The sequence below is a fragment of the Octopus bimaculoides genome, chromosome 3, assembly GCF_001194135.2.
Source record: "Octopus bimaculoides isolate UCB-OBI-ISO-001 chromosome 3, ASM119413v2, whole genome shotgun sequence".
In the NCBI taxonomy this organism is placed as follows: Eukaryota; Metazoa; Mollusca; class Cephalopoda; order Octopoda; family Octopodidae; genus Octopus; species Octopus bimaculoides.
The window spans coordinates 118,010,584-118,015,556 of record NC_068983.1 but is presented as its reverse complement, the minus strand read 5'-3'; the positions used below and the strand labels follow the sequence as shown (position 1 = coordinate 118,015,556).

Sequence of the window (4,973 nt, the reverse complement as noted above, 5' to 3'; positions counted from 1 at the left end):
ACACACACACACACACACACACACACACACACACACACACACACACACACACACACACAGAGAGAAAGAGTGAGTCTTTAGAATAACTTGGTACAGCAGATCTAACAATACCAGCTATAAATTTCCCTTCTGACCTTCCTTTATTTGTAGGCTTTGTCGTGTTCAGAAAGCAAATATCAACAGGGCAGAGATATATAAATTCAATTACATGAACATTTGTGTTTATAGTTAGGAGATTTTTATACGACTTTTAAGAGTGCTGATGGTAGAACGTTTGTGCTAAAGCTCTTTCTCGTCTCTGTAACTTAATGTCTTGTTCAGACGTCAAATCCCGTCCAGCCCAAGCTTGTCTTTCTCTCTTCAGTATTCTAACGAGGCTTTACCAAACTTTCTAGGGAACCGAGAAGAAAATGTTTTCTAAACTCCGAGAGACACATTAGAACCAGTGACTGATCACAGTTCCATGGCACTGAATTGGTTAGTTAGTTGTTTGTTCATGGACAGAGACGTCAAACTATTTCATGAGAAATTTCCAAATTTTCTGGAAATGTCTCACGAGACAGATAAATATAATGAGACTTGTTGATAAGATCTGGCCAGAGATCCTGATGTTTTACTGTAATTGACTTCACTTTTACTAGGTTTACTCGAGGGCTTTCTTTTTCATTAGTATCTTTTTCATTAGGAAAGATGCCTTGATGTTTTAAAGGGAAATATCAAACCATTGTCACCTTTCAATGCCCAAGATACATAGTCCAGATCTGTTCACCAAAATATAATCAGGCTGTCAACAAGACCAACTTGTAAACACTCTAAAATTGACCAGTACTTCATTTGTTATTTTGTGCTGAGTTAAAATATAGTAGCTTCGAAAAAGATAGTTTCCAACCAATTTAGCTGATTTAACCTGAATACTGTATTGAAAACTATGTTTTCGACAAGACAATGCGGAAGTCACTACGTGTCTGCTCGACCAATTGTAAATAACAGTGAAATCTTCCTTTCAAATCGTATCCTACTGATTAAGGTATCATAAAAGAAAACAGTATCGTTACGGCTGGAATGCTTTTGATCATAAATCTTTTTGATCTCAGTTGATCGATAGTCATAACAAAAACAAAAACAAAAACAGAGCAAGAAGAAGAAGAAGAAGAAGAAGAAGAAGAAGAAGAAGAAGAAGAAGAAGAAGAAGAAGAAGAAGAAGAAGAAGAAGAAGAACAACAACAACAACAACAACAACAACAGAAGCGATCCAATAATACAATCTTGGTTCAAATGAATGATCATTTAGGTTCCAAGTCGTTGGATTCGTTGTTGATTTTAAACTCCAGATTAGTTAACAATGACCAAACATATGATCAAGCACGTTCCGGTCGTGTCCTGCTCATCTTTTTGCATCTAGCTCCCAAAACTACACCACCCAATAAATATGTATACTGTGTGTGCACTTAATTGTATGACTACTACTGTATGAGTAAGAGTTCCACATAGATTATCATTATCCAGTCAGCTTTCAGTACAGTGATTCGTCTACGAGTGTACTAAGCAGTGTTACTAGTTATGATATACAGAGCATATGTAGTAGAAAATTTAGGTAAGCACAAATATAAATTATTGGTTCCTACGTACATTTCACCATTGTAATCTTCTGGAACTCAACACTAAATGTTCCAAGTGCATTTGGATACTTAACCACAATGGATCATCAGGGGACTACTGTTTTGCATTCTGTTACAAAAATCAAATGTCTCTCTCCTTCTCTCTTCCCCTCTCTACCTACTCACCTACCTACCTACCTACCTACCTACCTACCTACCTACCTACCTACCTACCTACTTACCTACCTATATAATGGTTGTGCGTTATTTGAGGTGAGATTTAGCTGCTATTTTTTCCGAATTGAGTGACGATATTGAGACTTCGTTGGCTCACGGTTTGATTTGTTTCATTAATCGGAGGTATATATGTGTGTGTGTGTGAGGGCACATGTGCGCGTGTGTCTGTGCGCTCGCGCGCGTTACAAGATAACATCATATAGAATTTGGAAAATTACCAAACTATTCTATCGTTATGTTCCTCATTGAAATTGATTTTTCTCCTCTCTCCAGTACTATATCTAAGATTCTCTAAGTGGTAGTTTTACTTGCTAGAAATAACAAACGAAATTTCATTCAAATGATATCTTACCACCTCAAACGACTAAATATCATTGGATAAGGTAGTTCTAAACACATCTAAAGAAAGACATGGTAGTCACGACTGGAATGCCTTCATCTTACCTTGTGTGCTGAACATCTGATGAAGTTGCAAGGTTTCAGTTGTAATCCATGGCATTATATAGGGTAAAACCTAACGGAACCCATCACTCTCCAAATTTTACCACAACCAATTTCTTCTATGAAGAAGTCACAGAAAAAGGAGAGAAGGATCGATCCAAGCTCAGGAACGGTACTTTATTTTCGTTTCCGAAAGGATGAAAACTAATTTGTTCCCGGCATGATTTGAACTCAAAGCGCAGTGAGCCAGAACGGATATCGTACGGAGTTTTATCTTATGCTCTGACGGCGCTTAAGGAATGGCTTTGATCAGAGGTCTGCTCAATCAAGATTGACTCCAATAACACATCGACAGTATCGATAACATAACTGGCATTCCGTTGGTTACGACGATGCGTGTTCCAGTTGATTCGTTCAACAGAACAGCTTGCTCGTGAAATTAACGTGCAAATGGCTGAGCGCTCTACACATGCATGCCCCTAGCCCTACAGCATTCAGATTATTCTGTCAAATGTAATGCTTATTTAATCACACTGTTTTAAATTAATCAGGCATTATATCGTAGCCTTTAGATTTTGATGATGTAATTATATATTTTAGAACGGCATTGTAGGATAGCTATAAGAAGCCAAATCATGACAGTTTGAGTATAAAACAGATAGAATATTTGGGCCGAATATGGCCGATTTAAATGCCAAAGAGTTAACGTAGTTCTCGGAGATTTAGCGTGACACAGAATTTTGATAAGGCTGGCACTTTGCAAATCAGGTACAACTCATTTTTGCCAGCTGACTGGACTGGAGCAATATGAAATAAAGTGTCTTGCTCAAGGACACATCGTGTCACCAGGTATCGAACTCACGACATTACGACCATAAGCCGAATAGCCTAACCACTAAGCCACGCATCTTCACCAATAACAACAGCTATAACGACGACCATAGCACGGAATAACGAAAAAAACATCTAATTTTTAAACCGTACTTTAAATAGTTTGACATAACTATCATGTTTCCCTTAGATCAAACAGTACCTTTGTTTGATCTAAGGTACCTGGTTGGTACCTTAGCTCCTGGTTGGTACCTTAGCTCCTGGTTGGTACCTTAGCTCCTGGTTAGTACCTTAGCTCCTGGTTAGTACCTTAGCTCCTGGTTGGTACCTTAGTTCCTGGTTGGCAAAAAGACACCATGATAATGGCTTGAAAGCCTTTGATCATAATTTTTTTTTTAAAACTTGATCGGAGGTTGAACTGGGCTCAGCAACCTTAGTCTCATTAACAACATCCTCACCATCACTATCAACTACATCATCACCATTAACAACTACAGCAACATACCGAATTAGCAGCTACTCGTCCCTCAAGTTACTAGAAGGATAAACTTTAGATAAAATAATAAATATTAGATAATATGACTCTGAGCATACCCTGCTTGGGAAAAAGATGGAATGCTCACAGCTGGATCATTTTTGATTAAAGATATGCTTTATCAAAACTAACCCTGAATAATAACAGCAAGATTACCTATCTACCACCACCACCACCACTGCCAGTAGCAGGAGCAGGCGCAGCAACTTCAACAAAAACAACAACAACACCATCAACCGGTATCAACAACGTGAAACGCTCTTTGTAGACGCTAAGCTTGCCTGAAATAACAGCTAAATCTCTCTGAAATTAATTCCTACGTCTTATCATTCTTTTTTTTTTAAGGACACATTGGCCTATGCGATATTAGGTACACTGTGTCCGAATAAGATATGGGTGGCTGCAGTCTAATGATTAAAGCAAGTAAAAGAAAAGATGAAAGATAAGCAATGAACTCAGGTTTACACTATCTAACGTGTCCATTTAGAGGTCCATTTAAGACAGTAAGGTGAAATTTACAGGAGATCTGTTTGCTGCTCTTTCTAGCAGGCTGGGTGACCACCATGTAGAGGCTCACTCATTAGCTAAGGTAACATATATTTAACCGTTACGTTGTCTAATTATAGTATTCCAATAATCATTACAACAATTACTATATTTGTTCGTTAAGCCACTCAGTTTACAATTTACGTTTGAAACCGAAGCAAAACAAATGATCTAAAAACAAAATAGACAAAATAGACAAAAAAGTAATAATTCCTCTTACCTTTAATGTTTCAGCCTTATACTCTTTGTTTTGTTTTGTTTTGTTCTTGTTTCAAAGTAGGATTCTCCTGTTTGGCCTGACCACTAAATTTCCTCTCCCTTTTCTTCGTTTCCTTTTGCCTCCACCTCCACTCTAATTCTTAAATAGATTCACACACACACACACATACGTATATATATATATATGTATGCATATGAGTGTGTGTATTTTTATATATATATATATATATATATTTATATACAGATGCCTATATATACATATATAAGGCCAACAGTGTTGTGTAGTTAGTATGTATGTTTGTATGTATGTATGTATGTGTTGTGAGTGTGTGTTGATGTGTGTGTGTGTGTGTGTGTGTGTGTGTGTGTGTGTGTATTCAGTTCGCGTATCTCTTAATAAGCGGGAAACATTGAACAAAAATAGAAAAAGTGAAGAGAACAAGAGGGGAAGGGAGTAGAAAGAGGAAGAGAGACAGGGGAGAGTGAGAGAAAGATTGATAGATAGATAGGTAGATAAATAAAGTGAGAGAGAGAGAGAGAGAGGAAGAGAAAGATAGAGAGGGATA

The 4,973-nt window shown here is 37.4% G+C and overlaps 1 protein-coding gene across 3 annotated transcripts in view; it reads right to left on the bottom strand.

Annotated features, from left to right (window-relative positions):
• The window catches only part of LOC106879221 (tetraspanin-18), a 135,685-nt gene that overhangs the window by 129,800 nt on the left and 912 nt on the right, over nucleotides 1-4,973 (bottom strand). The window contains exon 1 of one of the 3 annotated variants that reach the window (XM_014928699.2): nucleotides 4,409-4,943. The exons of the other annotated variants lie outside the window; for them this stretch is intronic. The gene's annotated coding sequence lies outside the window, so the exon portion shown is untranslated. Of the gene's footprint in view, nucleotides 1-4,408; nucleotides 4,944-4,973 lie in introns of those variants that run through there. 3 annotated transcript variants of the gene reach the window in all.